The sequence below is a fragment of the Sorex fumeus genome, unplaced genomic scaffold, assembly GCF_029834395.1.
Source record: "Sorex fumeus unplaced genomic scaffold, SorFum_2.1 ptg000051l, whole genome shotgun sequence".
NCBI lineage: Eukaryota > Metazoa > Chordata > Mammalia > Eulipotyphla > Soricidae > Sorex > Sorex fumeus.
In genome coordinates, this window is record NW_026606108.1 from 28,983,523 (window position 1) to 29,010,864 (window position 27,342).

The following is a 27,342-nucleotide window of genomic DNA, read 5'->3' on the forward strand; positions in this document are numbered from 1 at the left end:
GTGCGTGATCTGAGGAGGGTTTCTAATATAGTCTGGGAGATGGTTAGTAAGTACTTCACTGAAGGAAAATGATATGGTATTCCCTACTTTTCCAGTGTGTGGGTTATATGTGCCACTTTTCTTTTACAGAAATACTACAATAGTACCTGTTTGACTCTTCAGAAAAAAAAATCTAAAGGATATTTTTGCTTTTATGACACAATGTAAAACTAGCCATTCAGCATGCACTCAGAGGCCACCATAGAGGGACAGGTGCATATTCCCTGGACCTGCTCTCCACAGGTGTGCATTCACCTTATCATGCCTATGTGCACTAATGGTAGGGAGTGTAAATTTTATTGTGTTGTTTTGGCAGGATTTGGTACGTTATTTTTATTGTGTTTGTGGGACTTGGAAATAGTCACAAATATTTCCAAATAAATAGATAGCAAACTGGTTGGTTTTTTTTTTTTTTTTGCTTTCAATCATCTCAGTTTAGGAACGATTTCTCTTTAGGATCAGGAGAACACTCGTGTTTGAATTGAAAGCCTGGCAAATGAAGAAGATCCAGAAATGGGAAAAGGCAGAGGTTAGGTCTGTTCCTGAGAGTAAAGGATATCTGAGGGTGAGGGAGGAAGAAAGAGAAAGTACAGTCTGTAGATTGGATGTTGATTTGAACACAGTGAGGAAGGAGAGACTGAATGCAAGAGATAAGAATAAGATCATCTGGAGCATTTTACTCTCATATAACTACATATATGTATATTTATAGTATTTTAGAGAGTTCACTTCAGAATATAATATTATGTAGATTATTTTTAAAAAGCTGTAATTTAATTGCATATTGCCATAAAATAACACTATTTAAGAACTATTTTTCATGATCTTGGTATCTGATCTGATTTGTACACTTTTTTTTTACTGTATATATATATGTATATATGTACCTGATGTACACTTTTAGCTTGTTTTTCTTCATTTTTTTAAATTAGCTTCTTCAACTAACATTAAGCTATAGTTGTTTAAAATTCATTTAAAATTTATAGTAGTTTTCTTAGTATAAAGCAGATATAGTTTAAATTTCAAAAAGGGGTTTCTGAATTTAGTGTGTAGAAAATCTTAAAATAATGGATTATGATGAAAATAGATTGGAAAATCAACTCTCTGAGAAACATTCTCAGTTCCTTTTCAGTATTTCAATCCCCAATCCTCCAATGGTATATTTAGAGAATTCCTCAGATTTCTAGGATTCCTTGTATTATTTCTGTATTTCCTCAAAATTCCCAAATGAGATTTTTATCCTGCCATCATTTACCCATTGCTGAACTGGCACATATAAATCTTTTGAACAAATATCTTTAAAAAATTTACTGCCTGTGGTGTTGGAGAAATAGTACAATGGGTAGGGCAGTTTACCTTGCATGTGACCAACCTATGTGGTCCGGCATTCCATGAGGAATGATCCCTTACCGAGGAGTGAGGAGTAAGCCTTGAGCTAGGTGTGGCCCAGAAACAAAAAACAAACAAAAAATTTACTTGCCTAAAATTCTGGATTCATGGCACACGTTATTTCTCTACCTATTTGCATACATTATCTTCTGATCATTTGTAATCAACAAATTTTATTAATTAATTTATTAATTGATTATTAAAATTTATTAATTTATTTATTAGAAGAGTGTATGTTTACTTTGCTTGGGGCCTGAGAACGGAGTCATGCATAGAAATAATTTTTAATTGTTTTTTAAAAGCCTAGGAAATGACTTATCATATAGTACAGTTGCTTGGAATGCTGTACAGTAGCTTGGAATGACCTCAAATCTATTAGAGAAATATTAAGCCCAAAATTTTCAGTAAGACCTTCTTAAGCTAACAGAGAATTAAGAAAATAGTTATATTAATGTCAGAACATGAATTACCTCAGTATAATCTCCAGTAGTTTTTGATATTTATAGTTTCATCAGAGTCTACTGTATAGAAACAGGCAATGCAAATCTGCTTCGAAAAAAAATACTTATGCTACCTTTTCCTTTTATTGAAGCAGAAAATTGAATGTGGGTAGATAGTGTGTACATATGTGAGTAATGATTAAAATTCACCAATATGTAACTCTTTTGCCGAAATCCACTTCTAGACAATATAAAATCGGAAGTTTGCATTTAACAATGGCAGTTAGTTTTAGATGGCCAGATTAAAACAGAAGGAAGAGCGTAATGCAGAACATTTTAAAGCTATCTAGACTGACTAAAATCAGGCTTGAAACAGCCTAATGCAACTTTTTGTTGGGCTAAGAAATAATTTTTTCTGGGTGTTATTTTGATTTTTTTTCCAAAAATTCCACTGTGAATTAGGTGTTCATTATTCAGAAAGTGTTTCACCACAAACCATATGACAATTTAACATCTGCATATGTGGTTCCAAGCATTTGGTGTGGGGGGTGGAGTCCCAAACAGTGGTCAGGAGGTCTGGGGGGGCAGGGGTCTGTGTGGTGCCTGGGGCCCAGGCTTTGCATGGGCCTTTACCCTGGTTCTATCTCTGTTGACTTTACACGTTTTTGGTTTCGAATCAGTTTTAGCTTCATGTAGCCACTGGTGCAAACGTTTTTCATAGCAAGACATTAAAATTTAGAATAGGAGTGTCTATCCTTTATTGACAGATAACTTACAAACAAAGGAGCAATGACCAGTATAGAGGTGAATGATGGCATTGCTGTAGAGGTTTTACAGGTGCTCATTTCTTCCCACTAGGTAGTTGTCAGGAACATTAGTCCTGGACCTGATGGTTGAAAATAGAATATTTAACTGGCCCAGTAAAAAGGTGAGGCTTCAGGATGGGTCTAACTCTTCCAGATACCTAAAATCTGTTGATTTCTAGTAACAGGAATTAATTTATAATTTTTGATTAAGAGGTTATTTTTCTTTCTTTTTTTTTTAATTTACACTATAGCACTGTCTGTAGCACTGTCCTCCTGTTGTTCATTGATTTGTTCGAGCGGGCCCAATAAAGTCTCCATTGTAAGACTTGTTACTGCGTTTGGCATATCCAATACCTCACGGGTAGCTTGCCAGGCTTTGCCATGCGGGCGAGATACTCTCGGTAGCTTGCCGGGCTCTCCGAGAGGGGTGGAGGAATCGAACTCAGGTCAGCCATGTTGGCTGCGTGCAAGGCAAACGCCCTACCGCTGTGCTATCGCTCCAGCCAACACACACACACACACACACACACACACACACACACACACACACACACACAAACACCAGCATATATCTTGGTATATAAAACTTGAAAATTCCTAATGCCAAAGCCTTGCTTAAGATGGTCTCTGCCCCACTGGCCATGCACTCTAGTAAGAATGTTGATGGGTTTCTCTATAGATGAGATAACATTTGGGATAGACTTTGTTCTAAAGCTGTCCTCCAGATGGCCAAGTTCTGAAGCTATACTAACTTGTTTTCAGGACTTGAAATATACTACAATGGCTAGAGCAAATCTATGAACAATGGGAGGACAGTGCTACAGTACAGTGGACTATAATTCACGTTGTTACAGTTTTGAAGGAAACCACTTATAAAGTTTTTATTCTGTTACAATTTGGAAAAATAGAAAAAAATAAGCAATTCATAAAACAAAAGCAAAGTTGCTGCAACAGTGTTAGGATGAATAGATTTTAACACATGTCAACATTGATATATATATTTCTAAATTATCTTAAACTAATAATATAATATTTATATAATGATGTCAATAGTTTTAAAGTAAAAGTAAAGGCCCTCCCGTTGATCATCAATTTGCTCGAGCCGGCCCAGTAACGTCTCCATTGGAGACTTTGTTGTTACTGTGTCTGGCATATCGAATACTCTCGGTAGCTTGCCGGGCTCTGCTGTGCGGGCAAGATACTCTCGGTAGCTTGCCGGGCTCTCCGAAAGGGGCGGAGGAATTGAACTCGGGTCGGCCATGTTGGCTGCGTGCAAGGCAAACACCCTACCGCTGTGCTATCGCTCTAGCCCCAATAGTTTTATATATAATAAATATTCTATAGTGTATAAATTTAATAATCATTTATGGGGCTGGAGTGATAGAACAGCGGTAGGGCATTTGCCTTGCATGCAGCCAACATGGCCAACCTGAGGTCAAGTCCTCCGCCCCTCTCGGAGAGCTGGGCAAGCTACCGAGAGTATCTCGCTCGCACGGCAGGGCCTGGCAAGCTCCCTGTGACGTATTCGATATGCCAAACACGGTAACAACAAAGTTTCCAATGGAGACGTTACTGGGCCCGCTCGAGCAAATCGATGAACAACGGGAGGACAATGACAGTGAATCTTTTATGAAAAAATTCATGCCAACTCCTTATGCAAAAACAAACTTTGTAAGGACATATTGAAGACGAATAATTATTTTTTGTACCTATTACATTTTTAATTGGTAAATTATAAACTAATATTTGTGGATGAGGTAATTTTATTTGTGCTCTAATACCTGGTTCCTTTTATGCATTTGTATTATGGCTAACAGAAACATACTATAGGCCTTATGCTATCCAACAAGGTAAGCAAATTAGAAAAATTCAAGAAGAAATTTCCATCAACATTTTTGTCCTTAAAATTTTTGTTGAGACAAACTCAGAGAATTTTCTATACCTTTGGATTAAGAATTTATTTTCAATCTAAACTACTTACCATTTGACAAATAGGTTTAATTTGACAAACAATTGTGAGCTATTACAAAGCAGCCTTTAACTTTATATATTATAAAAACATATTAAAATTTATTCACATTCGGGTTAGCAAAGTATCTTCTTGATCTTTATCCTAAAGAAAACATAACCAGTCAAATGTGATTCACATTCATAATTTTGCCCCAAATCCAGCTGTTTTTCATCAGTATATGTAGCTGCCAGATCCTACAGTAGACTTCCAGATAGAATAATTAACAGTGAAAAAAATTGCACATTTTTTGTCTTTAAAAAAAGATGATCTCAGATTTTATTGCAAAACTGATGCTCTTTCGTCAAGTTTCTTATACACTTCTCCAAATGTGAATTTACAAAATTGTGTAAGGACTTATTTGAGCATCATGTCAATAGCAATAATGTACGAATTATCTTTATTTCAGATAACATATTCTTATGAACAGAGTCAGCTTATATACATGTAGTATAAGAACTATGACATATTTGGGGAATGCAAACTTTGGAGAGATTTGTCTGTTAATGTTTTGGACACAAGTCCAGAAGATTCTCTATATTAAATATCCTGTATATTAAAGATACATTAAATATTCTTTATATTAAAACTCTGCTTCCTACCAAATTGCAAATAGTTCTATAGGATGGTGCTAGAAATACACAGCTGTTTTAGTTTTGATGTGATAAAAAAATTTTCAGATTATGAAAAGAAACGACCTGCAAATACTGAATGAAACTTATAGGTATAAAGTATAGCATATAAAGATAAAATGTACCTAGAGAATTGTGTTGCCAAGAATAATTGTCATAGATTTTATCTTATATTAAGTATAGTTATCAAGGACTAACCAGCATGCTTATTCTAGTGACTGCACTCTTCAGTAAGTTAATAAGTTTAATGGTAGTCTTTTCTAAGAGTTCATTCTCCTAAGCCTGAAAGAGCCTTGAATATGGCACTTTTTAAAAAATCTCAGGGCTAGGATGAAGGAGACATTACTGGGGCCTGCTTGAGGCAATCGACGAACAACAAGATGGTCATGATTTCTAAGAGTAATATAAAACATGCTTTTTATTTAAAATCCAAGAATTTAATGACAAAAAAGGAATAAATGAATGTCATTTTGGGTAGCCCCGAAAAAGATCTTAGAGTCTTAGTGTGTATTAGTTATGTGCCATGAAAAACAGTTCTGAGGAACAATTCTTGTACAGTAATGGAAAGGGCATTGATGGAATATAATTCTATTGGGATAAAACTCAGGTACTGCAGGAACAAATGCCAATATTTTTTCCATACAGGGATTAATTACATGGTCAACAGCTGGAATTTACAAGGAGGCATATTAAATAAAATTGCAGGCAAGCTTGTACTGCATTCCCACAAAAGCCATAAAATGGGAATACCAAGAGAACTGGCAAATGTAATCCTTCACCTATTATTTTAGGCACAGCTGTCCATATATAGGTTAGGGAGATGGAAATTTGTAAGTTGCAAATTGTGTGCCATTTTGGAAAAATTTGATGTGAGCAATTTTAGTCACTAAAAAAAAAAACCTCAACAATTGTGCCTAAAATCAGCATTGTCTCAAATTTGAGCTGAGACTAGATAGATAGATATAGATAGATATATAAATATAGGCAGATATAGCCATTATTGCCATCTTTGTTTCCTAAAGGGAATTTATTCATTTTCTTTTTTACCATATGAATTTATCTTGTACTTGCTGCCTTCTAAAACCTTGAAGAGTCTGTCAGTTTTTCTGAAACTTAGAAAGTTTCATTTCAAAAATTAAAATGTAGTGTGGAATTTTCAACGATTAAGATGAAAGCACCAAAGAGTTTACATTAGCTACATAACTTATTTGATCAAAATTCAGAAATCATCCAGAGGCTGCCCACTTTATATAACTTCCAAACTATTTGGCCCTGGAGATGGTTCAAAAGGCTAGTGCATATGTTTTAATGCCAGAGGACTGGGATTGATCCCTGACACTCCATGGCCACCTGAAAACAACCCAGAAGGTGCTTATGAGCAACATGGGAGAAGTGCTCTATGAGCTCTACTAGGTATGACATAAAACTAAGATAAAAAAACAAAAACAAAAATGACACTTCTCTTTGTATTTTCCTTATTTCTGCTTTCATTTCATTCTGTATTCTATTGGATGTTTGTTCCACTGTTCATTTGAGTTCATTAAACATCCTCACCACTGTGTCTCTGAATTCTTTATCAGAGAGATTCTCACACCACAGAAACTGACACACATCCAAAAGAAAAAGAGCAGCCAGTGCTGGTGAGGATGGGAGAAGAAAGGGACTCTTAATTCATTGCTGGTGGGAACGCTGACTGGTCCAGTCATTTTGGGAAACAATATAGACATTCCTCCAAAATATAGAAATTGAGCTCCTATTTGACTCAGCAACACTATTTCTGGGAATATACCCTGAGAGCGCAAAACACATAGCAGAAATACCATCTGCACCCCTATGTTCATTGCAACACTATTCATAATAGCCAGAATCTGGAAACAACCCAAGTGCCTGAGAACAGACGTGTGGATAAAGAAATTTTGGTACATCTGTACAATAGAATACTATTCAACGGTTAGGAAAAAAAGAAGTCATTTGCCTATAAATGGATGAACGTTGAGAGTATCATGCTGAGTGAAATGAGTCAGAAGGAGAGGAGCAGATACAGAATAATTGCATTCATGTGTGGTATATAAAAGAATATATAGTCAAACTGTCAAACACTGTCCTCCTGTTGTTCATTGATTTGCTCAAGCAGGCCCAGTAACATCCCCATTTTGGGACTTGTTGTTACTGTGTTTGGCATATCGAATACGTCACGGGGAGCTTGCCAGGCGAGATACTCTCCGTAGCTTGCCAGACTCTCTGACAGGGGCAGAGGAATAGAACCCGGCTCCGCCGGGCTGGCTGCGCGCAAGGCAAATGCCCTACCGATGTGCTACTGGTCCAGCCCATAAAAGAATATATAGTAGAATACTAATATCCAAGCCAGGGAAAACAGGGGCTAGGAGGATGGGTCAGTAGTTGGAATCTACCACATATGTGCATGGGGCAGAAATAGGTAAGATAGAGGAGGGATCAGTATCACAGTAATAGATGGAAATGTGCTGGATAAGAACTGAATTGTTAAAAGTAGATGAAGGGATATACATGATAACCTTTCAATATCTATATTGCAAACCACGATGCCCAAAAGGGGAGGAGGGAGAGAGAGTATGAGAGAGAGAGAGAGAGAGAGGGAAAGAGAGAGAGAGGGAGGGAGGGAGAAGGAAAGGGAGGGGAAGAAAGAGAGAGAGAAAGGTGCCTGCCATAGAGGTGAGGGTTGTGATGGGAGGGAAACTGGGGACACTGGTGCTGGGAAATGTATACTGATGGAGGAATGGGTGTTGCAACACTGTATGACTGAAACTTAAGCATGAACAATTTTTTTTTTTTTTTTTTTCTTTTTTTTTTATTAGTGAAAAACCATGAGGTACAGTTATAGGCTTACAAATTTTGTGCTTGGGTTTCAGTTATACAATGATCAAGTCCCCATACCTCCACCAGTGCCCGTCATCCATCCCAATGGGTCCCAGCATCCCCCCCACCCTCATCCCCCCCCCCCCCGTCCCATCCTGCCTCTGTGGCAGGGTATTCCCCCTTGTTCTCTCTCTCTTCTTTTGAACAATTTTTAAAGGTCTATCTGACAGTGATTCTGTTAAAAAAATCTTCAAAAAATTTGCTTCTTTAGTATCCTCTACAAAGTCTTACCTCCTGTACCCACCTCCCAATTCAATCTTATTTCCTAGCCATCTCTCTTCTCTCATACAAGGAGACACACTGGCCTCCTGCTAGGTCCTTCCAGTTTCTTAAATTGTGGTGGCCTTTCCATGGAATGCTGCTCCTGACTCTGGCATGTCTCTTTGGCTTCCTTTGGGTCTCAGCTTACTTCCCTCTTCAGGAGGTATTCTCTGACCACTTTTTTCAAGTTAGACCTCTAAATTTTATCAGGAATTCCCATTTGGTTTCTTTCACAGAACAAATGCATGCATTATAATTACGGATTTACTTCTAGAATATCTCCTTCTCGATCTACAAACCTAAGTGAATGTCCAAGTGCACACATCTCCAGTGACTAATACTAAGTCCAGACATTGTACATCACTTTATAAACCAAAGACATGTGTTGTGAGGCATAATGGATATTAAACATTTAAATAAATAATGTTAGGGTGCATTTTTAGGTTAAGTACTTTTTTGATTAAAATACTGTTTCTGAATTTCAACTATATGTGAATATACGTACTGGATCACAATATAGTATGTGGGACTTGAAGTGGGGAAAGTAAGAGTTACAACAAAAGGTAATGTTAAGTTAATGACTATTTTTAAATGGAAATGCCAGTATACAAATCTTCACCACCTAAAACTATTTGAGAGAATGAAGATGCTGGTCTGTTTCTTCCAGTGATGCCAAAAAGATGTGTTTTTTTTGAAGACAATAAAAGCTTGGACTGACTGCCCATAGAAATTGTATAAAGCTTCATAAGCTCTAACAACTTGCCTCCACTTCTCATGTCAAAGTTTTTGTGACATGTAACACTTAAAGGCTCATTGACTAGGTGTATAATAATATTCTTAAAATACTTTCCAGAAAGAAGGTTTTGCTGAGAGGAAAAATTGAGAGTTAATACATAATATTCCCATCCCCTTAACACTTGGGATGGGAATATCCAGTAAGCAGAAGGAACGTAGAAAGTACAGCTTGCTTTTGCTCTGTGTCATTGTCTCTTTCACAGCTTGCAAAAGCAGAGACTTGATATTTCAAGTGGTATACCATTAAGGTGAACTAGAGGAAAAGAAACAGAAGAATGTGATTTTTTGTTAGTTATTAAGGCTGATTTGCCTTGGTTCATGAGCTGTATCTGGTTAAGTCACTCACCTGTAATTCTTACATAGACAATGCACTCCACATATTGCAGTGATGATAAAACATACTGGAAATTTTCAGTAGTACATCCACTTTTGAAATAAAGGCAACTACACACTAACTTTGTTCTTTTCAATAGTGTGACTCACTTTGGAGACTTAAATATTCTTCTTATTCATGGTTTAATATAGGTAATCATTTAAAAAAATCCCCAATTCCCTTATTGATTAGGAAAAAAAACAAGAAAATAATCGAAATGAAAGCATTGTTGCTGAATTGAAAGCTCAATATAATTCCATTTTCCTTTGGAGTTCGACATGCTGGAAGTCTTCATTCACATTCCACCCAAGCAACCATCATCCACACCCACTTTCCTTTTCAAGGAAAACATTTACTTTTGTGACTTGGTTATAATGCAATACAAAGAACTTCTTTGTGTGTGAAAATGAAACTGGGTGTGAGCCTTTTAAGGAAAAATTAAAGAAGGATGTGTATGTGGCGGGTGAAATTCCCAAGACTTGCTCAGCTGTTCTTGCCTACCTCCTACTAAGAAACCAGGCTGCCCTGCATAGCAAGGTCCAGATGTGTCTCAGGGAGCAAAATAGCATTTCTAATGGCTGCTTGCTGAGCTGCAAGCTAAGGCTGCTCATAGAGCTTTATCACAGCACCTGGGATAGAGCACATCTCAGCTAGACAATGTCTATCAGATATTTTCTACAGAACTGACCTGTATCTTCCAGGAATTTTGGCATGTTATTTAACTTCCCAAGTAGCAAGTAAGCTTTTAGCTAAAGGTAAAAGCATCTTGGGATAACCTAGTTGAGGTGACTTGCTTTGTCACCCAGGAGGCATTTGAATGACATTGATGTCATTTGTAAATGCTGTACTCTTAGAGGACAAGCTCTGCAAAAATATTAAAGCAATTTGTGAAATTGACAAAGAGATTCATAGAAGCTTAGACCCTAGCAGTTCCCCATTCCCTACACTCATCATCTCTCTTCCAATCTTCTATTTCTTCCTGTCATCCTCAGTTACTCCAAACACACACTTTTTCCTCATTCTGTAGATGCATGTGGTCTAGTCTGTTGTAAAACCAACTGATCCACTCTTCTAATTTGTGATGCTATCATTCCTGCCACTGGGAAATTTGTTTTTTTTTTCTTTAGGGGTCACACCTGGCGACACAGGGGAGTTACTCCTGGCTCATACACTCAGGAATTACTCCTGGTGTTGTTCGGGGGACCATATGGGATGCTGGGAATCGAACCCAGGTAGGCTGCATGCAAAGCAAATGCCCTACCTGCTGTGCCATTGCTCCAGCCCCACCACTGGGAAATTTCCTAAGTCATCGTTCAACACCACTACATCAGTCTATTCAGAGGTCATTGTGGTCCCACCATGGCAACCTTACAGTGCCATGAGAAATTCACCTAATAACTCCTGAAAATTCAGTTGTCTTCTCTCAGCTGTACACTACTTGTCTTCTCTAAACATTTAGGCATGATTAATTTTGAGTTTTGAAAATCAACATTCTTTTTCTATTTCTTTTTGTTTTTGCATTGGGGCCATACCTGCTGTTTCTCAGGGCTTACTCCTAGCGTGGTGCCTGATAGTTACTCCTGGTGTACTTGGGCAGGGTGCTTAGGGGGCTGTATTGTACCAGTGATTGAGCCTGGGACTCCTAAATGCAGAACATCTGGCTCCCAACTTTTTGAACCATCTCTTTAGCCCTCCAAAATCAACTTTCCTATGCTGTAATTTCTTCTTTCCCCTATTACTCTCCCCTCTCCTCTTTTTTCTCACATGCACTCTCTTGTACTGAGGAGCATTTGCCTCCTCTCCCTATAGTATCTGTTTATCTGTTCTTTCTTTCACCAACTTTCATTCTACAATCTCTCTGCAGGGTCTCTTGTGACTTCCAGATTCATCTTTGACGACACTACATTTCTCAATCCTTCTTGTACCACCTTCTCCCTTGGACCTCCATTCTTACCCTCAGTCATACCGATTCTTTTTAAGCTTTTGATCATCTGATGTCAGCTCTTGGCTCAGAACCCTTCATTGGTTTTCTAGCTCAGATAGTCAAAGCCAAATTCTTTTCAAATCCCAAGAGACCCTGTGTGATGGAGGCCAGACCGTGTCCCTGAGCTGAGCCATCTGACAATCCCAAGCTCACTCTTCCTGCACTCACTCCTTCAAGGTCGGTCTCAGGGACGAACTTTGCATGCATTCTCATGCCAGAGTGTTGCCTAACAAGCTCTGTACTCTGGCCACAATTTACATTAAATTCTTGTGTTCCATGGCCTCATTTCCTGCTTGATTTTTCACTAAAGGATTTATATTTTACTTTTGTTATTATAGGTTTTTTTCCCTCCCTCAATCAGAATGATGTCAAGAGAGATTTTCTTTTAAATTAGCTTTGTAAATGCTAAAATTCCCAGTTCCTATCACTGGGATATAGTATATGCAGAATAACTATTTGTAAAATTGGACCAGTCATAGGTAAAATAGCTACTCTTCCAAAATGAGAAAAGAATGAGAAGAATCCAAAACTATTAAAAATGGCAAAAAATTTTGTTATTCAGTGTAACTTTCCTAAAATCCAGTTATCATACTGAGTTATCTGAGATAGAGGAGGTCAATTAGAACTTCCCTGGAGGTCTCACTTCTGCCTAAGTCATCCTGGATTTGTACTTATTAAGTGAAGGTGTGGTAGGCAAGGCTCTCTGCTGATCCCCATAGAATGAGACTGGTTCCAATCACTGGTGGTTCCAGGTGCTTACCTTATGAACACCATGAGAAAAATGATAGGAACAGAATATTGGTGTACTTAACAGCATGGACAAGTCACAAAAGCAGTAAGATAAATAAAAGGAACTAGAAATAAATGACCATATATCAACACTTTGTATGGAATATTCACAAAGGACAAATCTATAGAGACTGAGGGTAGTTTAGTGTTTGCCTGGAGCAGAAAATAGAAATGAAACAAACAGTAAATGGAAATGAAGGATCTTATTGGAGTGCTGAAAATATGCTACTGTTAATTTATGAGGATGTCTACACAGTTTAATACATTTGTTTAAGAATCATTGCATTGGATTGAACCAGAGAGAAACTACAGAGGTTGTGACACATTCCTTGTCCATAGCCAATCGCGATTTCATCCCCAACACGGCATATGGTCCCCTGAGCACCACCAGGAGTGATCCTTGAGCACTGAGCTAGGAACAAGTCCTGAGCATAGCCAGGTGTGGTATCCCCTCCAAAAATTGATTAAATCATACACTTGACATGTGTGAATTTTATAATAATATGCCACAATAAAATTTTAAAAATAAGTAAAAATTAACTATAGAAGGCACAATATAACTACATACCACATGACAGTTCTCTAAAATTCTAGAAATAGTTGAACTATTGTTGTAGAAGCCTATTAAAATTCTCCACTACAGAGACTTCAGGAATAAGATTGAATATAAAGGGCAATATCATTGTTAACAACCAATAACAATGATTGTTGTTTCTTCTTTTGTATTGTGCTTTGTGTGGTGGTTGCAGTCTTGCATCTCTGAATTACGAAAATTCACTTGTGTGTTTAAATCAGTAAACTTTGTTAATTCTAATAATATTTCATAAAGTTGAAAATACCTCAATGCTTATATATAATTAATTTTACAATGGAGGGGGGTTCGACCACATATAATGAAGCTCAGGGGCTACTGCTGGCTCTGCACTAAGGAATTAGTCCTGGTGATGCTCCAGATACCATATGGGATGCAGGGAATTGAACCCAAGTTGGCCATGTGCAAGGCAAATGCCTTATGCGCTATTCATTGTAATACTGTTACTATTAAATGCTCCAGCCCCATATAATGTTTTTTTAAACCATTCTTAGTTTAAAAACTTTTTACTTTATTAAAAAAATTTTGCTTGGGAAGGTGAGACAGTATAAAAGGTAAGACCTTTGCCTTGCATGTAGCTCGCTTGACTTTTTTATTATTCAATCTAAGCTTCAAAAATAAACTTCACTTCATCACTTGATCACCTGTTAATCATCGATTTGCTTGAGCAGGTGCCAGTAACGTCTCCATTTGTCCCTGCCGCATGCTAGTGTAGCACAATGGCGTCTGTTTGTCTAGGAACATGAAGAGCCTCAAACCAATTGTTCAGGGTCTTGCTGAAGAAGTCTGATCATCTGATAGGTGGGCAGCCATGTGGTCTTTTGACATCCCATGGAATCCAGTCGGTAACAGCTCTAGTCCAGTGGTCATCTCCAAATCTCATTACATGTCCAGCCCATCTGATTTTTGACACTTTGGCAAAAGAGACAGCATCCCTGATCCTTGATTGTTGACAGAGGTCGGAACTCCAGATTTTTCTCTCATCTGAGTGAAATGTGATACTCCAAGCATAACTCTTTTGATTCCTCTTGGGAGACCCTAATAGCATTCTCATCCTGTTTGCATAGGGCTCAGGTCTCTGAAGCGTATGTTAATGGAGGAAGAACAGTGGAATCGAAGAGATATGCCCAGAGCCGGCCGGAGGTTCTTCATCCTCTTCGCTATTTCTTCGACGCTCTTGAAGGCGTTCCAAACCGCTCTCTTCCTCCTATGCAATTCAGGTGCCAGGTCATTCACCATAATTGTTGACCTAGGTACACATAATTGTTGCATTCAGAGATGGTAGTTCCATTGAGAGCGAATGGAGCGTCAGGAATGAGGCTGTAATTCATGAACATTGCCATCGTCAGATTCAGCTGTAGTCCAACATTTCCACACTCATGGTCGAAGTTGACCAGCATTTGTGCTGCTTGGCTAATGTTTGGTGTTATTAGAATGATGTCATCAGCAAAGCGGAGGTGGTGTAGTTGCTAACCATCTATCTTTACTCCCATTCCTTCCCATTCCAGTCGTCGCTTGATGTTCTCGAGGGTGGCACTGAAGATTTTTCGGTGAAATAGTATCATTTTGCCGAACCCCTCTCTTGACATGGATGATCACTTCTTTGTTGAATGGTGAGATCCTGGTAGTGAATTCGTAATACAGCTCACGGAAGATCCTGATATATTGAGTTTGAATGCCCTGATTGGCTAGGGCTTCAATGACCGCTTCCATCTCGACAGAATCAAAGGCCTTCTTTTAATCAATGAATGTTAGACAGCGGCATCTTGAACTCCTGAGAAACCTCAATAAGCTTGGTTATCATGTGGATATTGTCAATGGTGCTGAATCCTTTTTGGAACCCAGCTTGCTCACATGGTTGTCCTTCATCTAGTGTTCTGCAATCCTATTCAGGATGACTTGAGTGAACAGCTTGTATATGACAGACAATAGGAAGATTGGGCGATAGTTGCCAATATTGTGGATGTCTCCCTCCCTTTTTGTACAGTAGTACAGTCCTGCTAATTTTCCATTGGGACCGAACCTTCCATTCAGACAGGTAGCATGTGAAGATCCGAGCCAGCATACTGATGAGTAGTGACGGCAGGTTCTTCAGGTGTTCAGGTCTGACCTTGTCTAGGCTGGGTGCTGTTCATTTCTTTACCGACGAAATGGCATGTCGGATTTCAGAAGGGAGAACGTTGGGAACCACATATCCATCCTGCAGAATTTGGTGTGTGGGCAGGTGGACATGGCTATCTAAGAGATCTGAGTAGAAGTCATGAATAATCTTCTCCATTGCCCTCTGGAAGATGTGATAGATCCATCAGGAAGTCGGAGGGCAGTCATCTTGGTCTTGTAGTTGGCAAAGGACAGGTGGGCGTTACAAATGCTTTTCCTGGCTTCTGCCACATCTACCAGCACTGCTGTTCTTCTCTCTTTGAGGTCTTCCTTTATTGCATCTCTGCACTGCTTTGCAAGCTTGGACATTTGCTTGTGGTTGCCTGAGGCATGCACGAAACCACGTTGGCAAATAAGCTCAAGAGTTTTGTGGTTATCTCTCTCTTGGCATTCCTTGCACAATCATGGAGGTGCTGAAACAGTCGATCGTCTTCCTCTTCAATGTTGTCTACAATGGCATCTTCCCATGTAGCAGCAATACTGCCAAAGAGCTCCCAGTTGGTGGTCATTCTGGAAGTTCTCTTCTTAAACTTTGCAGCCCTTTCTTCCCGCTATGTGAAGTAGAATTTCGCACAAAGGAGACTGTGGTCTGATCCTGTTTGGAATTTTGGGACAACAGCGACATTGATCAGGCAAAACCATCGATTCAATATGATGTGGTCTATTTCATTGTGGAACCATCCACCAGGAGACTCCCATGTCCAACATTTAGATTCAGTCTTCTGGAACTGTGAGTTACCATGGATGATCTTGGTCAACATGATGAACTCAGATAGTCTCTCACCCTGTTCCTTCCATTCTAGGCCATGGGTGCCGATGTGGAGTTCTTTGGCTGATCTTCTCGGTCCTATTTTGGCATTAAAATCACCCACAATGATCTTGTAGGAGGTGTGGTTTTCTTTATATAACCTTTCCAGCTCCATGTAGAACTTCTCAATTTTTCCTTCATCATAATTGTCTATCGTGCATAGACAATAAAGATAGAAACTGCCTGCAGTGAGCCACATCTATTCAAGTGTAATCATCTGATTCGGGTTGTTAGGCATTCGAATGAATCAATGCTCATAGCCTAGTACCTCCACTACCCAGCCGCCGTGCTCCAGGAAGCTTTTCAGACCCCGCGGCTGCAAAGCTGCTGTGCAACACATTATAAGACACTTAATACCCATCTTTCAGAATTGCCACACCATATTTGATAGGGTTCAAATATGGTTTGAACCATGGGAACACCTGCAAGGGCGATTAGAGACTACCCTAAAAGCCTCTATCCCTCTTAGAGATACTGGCAAGCTACTGAGAGTATTCCACCCACACGGCAGAGCCTGGAAAACTATCCATTGTGTATTCGATATGCCAAAACCAGTAATTACAATGGGTCTCATTCCCCTGACCCTGAAGGCGTCACCAATATGGCAGCGTTGAGAAGGATGAGGAAGGAGAGGCTGATAAAATTTCAAGGCCGAACTAGGCTGCCAAAATGAAGAAAGATAAAAATGATTGTCTGTACTTTTAATGCATGTATGCTAGCATCAGATGAATCCATCAAGGACCTGATGGTACAAGCGTGAAAGATCAAGTACGACATCATTAGTTTGACCAAGACAAGAAGGTATCAATCACATCATGCCGTTTTCAACACTGGAGAAGAACTGTTCCTCTGAACATGCGATAAAAGAGGCATTGGAGGCGTCGGTGTTCTTGTCAACACGAAAAATAAACTTAATTTTTGAAATTGGGAAGTGTCAGTTGTGCATTCACTTTTGAAATAAGAGCAAATAGATACTAACTTAGTTTGGAGAGCTTTATTGTTCATAGAGCACCTGGGAGAGATGTTTTTGTGTACATAAGAAGTACATTAAAATGTGCATAATTCATTATATAACAAGTTAAAAAATATTAATGTTTGAATGATTTCATCATTTACATTCCATACGGTTCCCTGAGCTCACCAGGAATGATCCCTAAGTACAGAACCAACAGTAAATCCTTAACACCACTTAGTCTGGCCCCAAAGCCAAAGTAAATAAATAATTCTAGCTTTAAGTTCTTTGGGCTGGAGTGATTAGTACAGTGGCTAGGACATTTGCCTTACACGTGGCTGATCCAGGTTTGATTCGTCTGGCTCTCTCAGAGAGCCCGTCAAGCTACGGAGAGTATCCTGCCTGCAAACAGTGCCTGGCAAGCCCTCCATGGCATTTTCAATATGCCAAAAACAGTAACAAGTCTCACAATGGAGATGTTACTGGTGCCTGCTCAAGCAAATATATTGAACAATGGGAGGACAGTTCTACAGTGCAGTGCTTAAGTCCTTTAGTGCTTATTTAAAATATATTTACCTATCTTACCTTATTTTCTCATATGACAGGATAGGAATTTTCTAGGAAGTCACAATATATCACTTGTATCATTTGTCATCCTGTTGCTCATCGATTTGCTCCAGCGGGCACCAGAAATGTCTCCATTTGTTCCTGTAGCATGCTAGGGTAGCCCAATGGAGTATTGGGGCTCTTTCAGGGTCAGGGGAATGAGGCCTGCTTTTGTTACTGTTTTTGGCATATCTAATATGCCATGGGTAGCTTGCCAGGCTCTGCCGTGCAGGTGGAAAACTATATATATATATATATATATACATATATATATATATATACACACATATATACCTACAAAAATATTACAAAACATAGTTAGCATTTATACATATCTTTGTTCTATGTGATGGAACAATTATTCCAGAGAACAGTAAACTCTATTCTGCATCAAAAAGAATAAATGATTAATAAACAAATACAATATCAGTTGCTCTTAAAAACATCGTACATCGTACAAAAAAATAAAAATAGGAGTACACTTACAATAGAAGTGTTTCTGTCACAGAAAAATGAGTGTGGGAGCAGAACTATGAATTGCTTCTGATAAGGAAGGGATTGACTGGAGAGTGGCACTTGACGGTTTTCTAAACTGAACTAGGGTTTGTACAGTTGAGGTGCTAGTTACAGAGATGTAATACATGAACCGCACTTCTGTTAAAACTGGATTTTGCAGGGCTAGGGAGACATACAGAAGCTAAGCACTTGTCTTCCATGCAGTCATCTCTGGTTTGATCCCTAGCAGTGATGTCTTCTGAGCATAGCATACTGTCCCCTGAGCACAGAGCCTGGAGGAAGCCCTAAGCACCAGCAGATATGGTCTAAAAACAGCAACAACTCAACCCTAAATTTTGCTTTATATATATTTATATATATATATCCAGTCGGATATATATATATATATGACTGGATTCCACGGGATGTCAAAAGACTGCATGGCCGCCCACCTACCAGATGGTCAGACTTCTTCGTCAAGATCATGAACGATTGGTTTGAGGCCCTTCATGTTCCCGGAGAGAATAGATGCCATTGGGCTACACTAGCACGCGACAGGGACAAATGGAGACGTTACTGGTGCCCGCTCGAGCAAATCGACGACTAACGGGAAGTTAAGTGATTAAGTGATCAAGTGATATATATATATATGTTTACTCCAATTTTAATTTTTGAAACTTTTGTTTTATTGATTGAGGTACTGTGATTTACAATGCTGTGATGATGGCTTCAATACTACACCCATTATCAGTGTATTCTTCTCCCAAGGCACTCAATTCCCCCATCCTTTCATGCCCCCACACCCTACAAACTCAGTTCTGTGAATCAGTTCTCCCATTCTGTTGGCTTTAACTCTTTGTTTACATTACTGTCTTTCTTTAACACAGCGTATGAAGGAAATGTTCTGTATCTATCCCTTTTCACCACTCAGTCTAACATCCTCTTCTTCCATCCATATTGAGGCAAATTGACAGATGATTTTATTTCTTAGAGCTGCATAGTATTCCATTTTGTTTACGTCAATTTTAAACAAATGATTCTTGTGGACTGTCTCTAATATTTAGCAAATTAAAAGAAAAGTAAACAATTACGAGAAAATATATAAATAAAATTGCACCAATCTTCAAAAAAATATAGTGTTTTAAATGTTTTTAGGAAATAATATAACCAAGGTTTAACATAGACTAAATGTATTAAATACACTGTTTATCCTGGTAGAGAGCTCCCAAACAATGCTCAAGATATCTGGGGGTCATTCCCAGCCATATTCAGCCAATATGGCCAGAAAGGGCTGGGGTTCAAACTTTGGCCCAATAAACCACTGAGCACTGAGGTATTTATCATGACCATGTAAATATACCAAGTTTCTAGCAATGAATTGTTTGCATCAATATTGAATGTGCATGTAACTATCAAACCAGAAGCATTACTTTGTTATTTTGGTCTTACAAAAAAACTTTCATATTTCATAAAAGCATATGTGTACTTAAAGATAGGCATTCAGATTTATTCAAAGATTAAGAAAAGGAAAGAACTGCATGTCCATCACTGGGTAAACCATTTAACTATGATTTATCTATAAATATTATAATAATGTCACATAAAGGATTGAAGTAAATATTTATAAAGCATTATTGTGTTCTGTTTAATCAATTATAAAATGTGATGGCTTTCAAAATATCTCAAGGAATTCTATACCTATTGAGTCTAAGGGATTAAGAGAGGTATTTATGTCTTTTTAGTACAAATTAAATTTTTAAACTAAACTAATGGAGATCCTAAAATTTTTCATGGCTGGAAGAAGGGGAGGAATGCTGACGAAGGGTTGAAACTGACCCCATTTCATTCCTCAGTACCACATGGTTCTTAAGATAGCTGGAGTCTGTCCTAAAGGGCCTCTGAGCACTTCTGGGAAATCATCAGCACGAAGTAATCCCTACCACTGCTTAGGCAACCCCAGCACTGCATTCTTGGGCCCTAGCATTGAACTGCTGGCCTGATTGGCCAAGAATCACTAGGAAGGTCCCTGGGTTCCCTTCTCTCTCCAAACAATAAGTTTTAAAAAGTTCTTAATCAGAGGGAAGATAATCTGTGGAGTTGAATGTTAACTCGATATCTTGTAGTTATTTGACAGTATATAAAATTATCAAATTTTTTGTTACAGACTTGAAACTAATATATATATATATATATATATATATATATCATTTAAAGCTCAGTAAAAATCTGAAATCTTTTAAGGGAACAAAGTCTTCCACTAAAACATACATTTTTATTCAATATGTATAAGAAGTATATGGCTTTTACACGATAATTACTCCTTAAAATAACATTTAAAATGAATACCATTTGGAAGATGATCTTAAAATGGAAAGTGGTAGATGAATATACAATAGGGAAGAAAATAACTCAGAAAAATGGGATAATGAATAAGGTAAAAATGACATCCATGTAACGTTAAACTGAAAGAGTTGAGGAAATCGTCATGAAACAAAAGACATTATCTGAGGGAGTAACTTAGAAGTAGAAAGATAATCAGTCAAAGAATATTTCCTTTTTTAAAATATTCTAGAATTTTTGAGAATTGTATATCATATATAAAACCCTTATATGTGAGGGTATCAAGTTTTAATAGAGTAAATTAACTTGTGTATGCCAATTAAAATGATGACCTCTCATGATTTATAGACTGAGCTTGTCCTTGTTTAAAAGAAATTCTAGAAAATGCTGAATAATTTAAAGAGAAGTCTGTCAAGCCCATTAGAGCCTGTGCTTGTGAACTGACTTATATTTATTGTTCCTTGTGGTTCTAGCTTGGGCTGGAGCGATAGCACAGTGGTAGGGTGTTTGCCTTGCATGCAGCCAACATGGCCGACCCGAGTTCGATTCCTCTGCCCCTCTCGGAGAGCCCGGCAAGCTACTGAGAGTATCTCGCCCGCATGGCAGAACCTGGCAAGCTCCCCGTGACGTATTTGATATGCCAAACACAGTAACAACAAGTTTCATGATGGAGACGTTACTGGGCCCACTCGAGCAAATCGATGAACAACGGGAGGACTGTGACCATGGTTCTAGCTTATCTTGTATTTATTGATGACCTATCTAATTAAAATAAATGCAAGATTAATTCAATAGTTGAAGAATGAATGTGAATATATATGCATCAGTGGCTTTAGCTCTGTGGGGGGGGGGTGGATGGATAGTGTGGGAGTTTGAATAGAGTACAGAGTAATATAGATCCCACAGAAAATTTTAATGTTCTTTCTCCCCCTAAAACTTCCTTTGCAATCTCAGCAAACAAATGTCAATGTTTATGAAAGCAGATGTTATTCTTTGACGGTCTGTCATTGATTATAATACCAGGTTATTTGATTATAAATCAAATATATATAACTATTATTTGTATATTATAAATAATTATGTACACAAAATTACATACATATTATATGTACATAATTATATATATAATACCGTTCAAGTTTGTAAATAATAGCAAAATCTTTGAAGCAAAGGTTCTTGTGGAATATAAAATTATAGTATCTCTATATTAGAATAATATAGAGATCATTAATAGGTCTATTCTGCTAACTTGGGAAAGAAGAATTTCATGGAAATTAAAGGGAGTGAAGGGAAAGTAAATCTGTTCTAGCAACCAACAAACACTCTAAATTCAAAGAGTTTCATATATAGGAGAAAATTATAACTGCTGTTTTCTTTATATAAATGAGTTAGCTATGTCATAGAGAGTTTAAAGATGTGCCTGGGTTGGGGAAGGGTGGGAAATATAGAACAGCAGTTAGGACACATGCCAGGTATGCTCCCGACCCAAGTTCAATCCCTTGCACAAAGTGATTCGCCAAGCATTGTTGGATGCTGCCCTGGAGATCACCAGCAGCAGTTGGGTCACCCGAGTATCTCTGCGGGGTTGGAGCAGAATCACATCTCCTAATTCTCTCACTGATCTGACAGCCTGTTTGGCTGAGAATCTCCAGTAAGGCCCCCAGACTTCTGAGCCCCACTTGGGAGGCCAGGAAAAGAGAGAAAAAAAATGCTGTAGGGTGTGGTGGCTCAGTGGCGCAGTGATGCATGCCTTGCATTCCCTAGGTTTGATCCCCAGATATATCCAACACATCCCGGGATAATCCCAAGAGGAACCACATCCCATTTGGCTGTAGAGTCCCTGTGTTTAATCAGGATGCTCTGTTATTTCTTAAATAGGGACAGTTTTTATAATGAGACTAACCCAGAAATGAACAAAGAGAAGTAAAAAATACTGTGGAGAGGTTGGTGGGCCAGATAGCCATTCGTCCTTCACATCCATAAACATTCTTTGGAACAAACTGTGCATATGTTCTGACAATTTATTACCAGGTAGATTTAGGATAAGCAAAACATTTTTCCTCTTTCTGCTTCATTCGAGGATGTTGAACTGGGGAACTGTGCTGTGGAGTTGCTTTCAGGTATGTAATTGCATAGAACTGTCTGCAGTAGTTAGAAAATGGCTCAGAAAATGGGGCAAAAACAACAGGAACACCAAAGGGGTATAAACACAATACTGTGTGAGTTTATAGCTGATCCAAAGGACAAGTTACACATTTTGGATTAAAAAGAAAAAGGGTTAAAATTTTACTTTGTGGTAGACCTCAGGCCCTGTATGAGGCTCTGGATTTGATCTACAGCACAGAAGACTATTGCCCCCAAACTGCACAGTTTTATAAATTTATACATTTATCTACAAATGTAGAGATGTAGTTTAATATTAAATATTAAGTACTCCTAAGTGTTTTGAAGTACTGCAAATGTAAAGTTTAATATCTTTTGCAATAGTCATTGTTTCTCATGACTAGATCTCTGAGCAGTCTCTACAATGTAGTTTGCTTTGAAAGGAACATTTGGTGCAGTGCAGGGAGTTTTAAATCTTTTTTGTGGAAGATGTCCCTTTGTTCACATTGAAAATTATAGAGCAGAACTTAACCCTAAATGAAGTTTCTCACCACATAAGGAGTTATTTTTTTCTCTCTCTTCTACCTTTCAATACTTTTGACTTTCTAATTATATATTATTAGAAATTATATATGCATATATATACATATATATATATATCTGGGTTCCATTCTCATGGTCCCCTGCGCACTGCCAGAAGTGACCTCCAAGCATGCAGATGGAATAGCCCCTAAGCACTACTTGGGTGTAGCCTGAAAAATATCATACAGATACAGTGTATCTTCTAATATAATACTATTCTTGTTTTAATCACTTGTATCATTTGTATCAGTTGTCATCCTGTTCCTCATCAATTTTCTTGAGTGGGCACCAGTGATGTCACCATTTGTCCCCATTGCATGCTAGTGTAGCCCAATGGCATCTACTCACTCCAGAAACATGAAGAGCATGAAACCATCCATTCAGAGTCTTCACGATGAAGTCCGACCATCTCATAGGTGGGTGGCTAGGTGTTCTTTTGACATCCCATGGAATCCAGTCAGTAATGGCTCTAGTCCAACAGTCATCTCCAAATCACATTATGTGTCCAGCCTATCTGATTTTCGACACCTTGATAAACAAAGCAGCATCTCTGATCTTGATCGTTGATGGAGGTCAGAACTCCAGATTCCTTCTCTCACTTGAGTGAAGTGTGATACTTCAAGCATAGCTCTTTTGATTCCTCTTTGGGAGACCCAAATAGTGTTCTCATCCTGTTTTCATGGGGCCCAGGTCTCTGAGGCATATGTTAGTGCAGGAAGGATGGTGGAGTCGAAAAAATGTGCCTAGAGCCAGAGGTTCTTCATTCTCTTAACTAATTTATCAATGCTCTTGAAGGCGTTCCACATCCCTCTCTTTCTCCTGCGCAGTTCTGACACCAATTTGTTCCATCATGTTGAGTTCTTGACCCAGGTACACATCATTGTTCCATTTGGAGAATGAACATTCTGTTGTGAACAAATGAAACGTCAGGAACAAGTTCATTTCTCATGAACATTGTCTTTGTGAGATTCAGCTGCAGTATGACCTTTCCACACTCATGGTCGAAGTCCATCAGAATTTGCGCCGCTTGGCTAATGTTTGGTGTTATTAGAACACTGTCATCAGTGAAGCAGAGGTAGTGTAGTTGCCGGCCATCTATCTTCACTCCCATTCCTTCCCATTCCAGTTGTCGCATGATGTTCTCAAGAGTGGCACTGAAGTTTTGGTGAAATGGTATCACCCTGCCGAACCCCTCTCTTTATATCTATGATCATGTCCTTATAGAATGGTAAAATCCCGGTGGTCAATCCATAGTACAGCTCGTGGAGGATCCTGATGTACTGTGTTTGAAAGCCCTGACAGAGGCCCAGCTCTGGGCAAAAAAGCTGAACGGCTCCAATTCCAACAGGTACAGCCCGCCCCCAAGGGCCTGGGTTCCTCTCTGGGCACGCGCAGCTAGAAACAGCCCCGAGACAGCCGGTTTTCAACCCCTGAGCCGCGTGGGACGGGCACAGAGGCCCAGCTCTGGGCAACAAAGCTGAACGGCTCCAATTCCAACAGGTACAGCCCGCCCCCAAGGGCCTGGGTTCCTCTCTGGGCACGCGCAGCTAGAAACAGCCCCGAGACAGCCGGTTTTCAACCCCTGAGCCGCGTGGGACGGGCACAGAGGCCCAGCTCTGGGCAACAAAGCTGAACGGCTCCAATTCCAACAAGTACAGCCCGCCCCCAAGGGCCTGGGTTCCTCTCTGGGCACGCGCAGCTAGAAACAGCCCCGAGACAGCCGGTTTTCAACCCCTGAGCCGCGTGGGACGGGCACAGAGGCCCAGCTCTGGGCAACAAAGCTGAACGGCTCCAATTCCAAACAGGAGACATTCCCAACTCCTCGCCCAGTGCCAGGGACTCTTTCCGGAGCCGCGGCCGCTAACGCGGCCGCGAAATATTTTCCCACTACATATGCCATAGGAACCATAAGCTAACTTCTTAGATGGAAACTTCTCTATTTTAGCTCAGCCACTAGAAATACAGTTGCCAATAACTCATAAGCCTATCTTAACTCACACTGCATATCAAGCAGAATAGTAACACTGAACGTGAAGGACTAAACCACACCTCTCACAATGGTAAAGCAACGCAAAAGCCCACCAAACATTCATATTGAAGAGTCTAGCCCAGATGACACCAACAGTACTGTAGTGTTAGACAACCTCTCTGACAAGGAATTCAGAAGGGAGCTACTTAGGATGCTTAGGGAATTAAAAGAAACAATGGAAAGCAATGCCAATAGAAGACAAGAGGATCTGAAGGCAGAAATGAGGAAAATGCAATCAGAAATGTCAGACCTGAAAAATCTCGTAGGCGAATTGAAAAGCTCAGTGGAAGGCCTCAGCAGCAGAGTAACAGCGGCTGAGAACAGAATCAGTGAGCTCGAAGATGAAGTTCAGAGACTCTCCAGAAAAGAGCAGAAAATGGAAAAGAGACTCACAATTCGGGAACAGATGGCAAGAGAAGATCGTGATGAAGCCAAGAGGGGTAACATAAGAATTATTGGAGTCCCAGAGGGACAGGAAGAAAACCTCGATGAAGAAGAAACTGTCAAAGACATCATTGCTACAACATTTCCAGAGCTGAAGAAAACTTGTGACCACATTCAGGAGGCCCGAAGGGTACCAGCTAGAAGAAATCCGAATAAAAATACCCCAAGACACATTCTGATCAAAATGACCAAAACCTTAGACAGAGACAAAATTCTGAAAGCAGCAAGATCGAAGAAAGAAATCTCTTACAAAGGAGCATCCTTAAAATTCACAGCTGATTTTTCTGATGAAACCCTCATGGCCCGAAAACAGTGGTGGGACATAGTAAAAAAACTCAATGAAATAAATGCCTCCCCCAAAATACTTTTCCCAGCAAGACTCTCATTCATAATAGAAGGAACCACACACAGTTTCACAGACAAACAACAGCTCAGGAACTTCATAGACTCAAAACCATGGTTACAAGAACAACTAAATGGGCTACTTTAAGGCAAGAAAGGCCCCTCAAATACACCCAATTTTAACATAACAATGGGACAAAATCCCATAACAATAATCTCTCTCAATGTCAATGGGCTAAACGCACCAATTAAAAGACATAGAGTGGCAGGATGGATTAGAAAATTGAACCCAACATTCTGCTGCCTGCAAGAAACGCATCTCAATAGTCAAAGCAAACACAGACTCAGAGTCAAAGGCTGGAAAACAATCCTACAGGCAAACAGCTCCCATAAAAAAGCTGGGGTAGCCATCCTTATATCAGACCACATTGATTTCAGAGTGAGGAAGGTCATAAGAGACAGTGAAGGCCATTACTTATTGATCAGAGGATCTGTACAACAGGAAGAACTTACAATAATAAATGTATATGCACCTAATGAGAGACCAGCAAAGTACTTAAAACAACTACTCATAGATTTGGAAAAAGACATCAATAGCAACACAATACTAGTGGGAGACTTCAACACTGCTTTGTCACCTCTTGATAGATCAACCAGACTCAAGCTTAGCAAGGACATACTTCATTTGAGGGAAACAATGGAAGAAAGGGACTTAGTAGATATATACAGGACACTTCATCCACAAAAAGCTGAATACACATTCTTCTCAAGCGTACATGGAACATTCTCCAAGATAGACCACATGCTGAGCCACAAAACATGCCTCCATAAAATTAAGAAGGTAGAGATTGTATCAACAATCTTCTCAGACCATAATGCGCTGAAATTAGAAGTAAATCACACACAAAAACAGAAAACTAAATCAAACACCTGGAAATTAAACAGTGCACTATTGAACAACGAGTGGATTAGACAGGAAATCAAAGAGGAAATCAAAAGATTCCTAGAAACGAATGAAAATGAGAACACGAGTTACCAAAACTTATGGGACACAGCAAAGGCTGTGTTAAGAGGAAAGTTTATAGCTCTACAAGCATTCCTCAGGAAGGAGGAGCGAGCACACATAAGTAACCTAACCTCACAGCTTAAGAGCTTGGAGAAGGACCAAAAAAAGGAGCACAACCCGAACAGGAGAAAGGAAATAATAAAACTCAGAGCAGAGATTAACGAGATGGAAACCCAAAAAACAATCCGAAAGATCAATGAAACCAAGAGCTGGTTCTTTGAGAAAATTAACAAGATCGATAAGCCTCTAGCAAAACTCACAAAGAAAGGGAGAGAGAAAACCCTAATAAACCGAATCAGAAATGAAAAGGGGGTCATTACAACAGAAACCACAGAAATTCAGAGGATCCTCAGGGAGTACTTTGAGAAGCTTTATGCCACGGAACATCAAAACCTCGAGGAAATGGATAAAT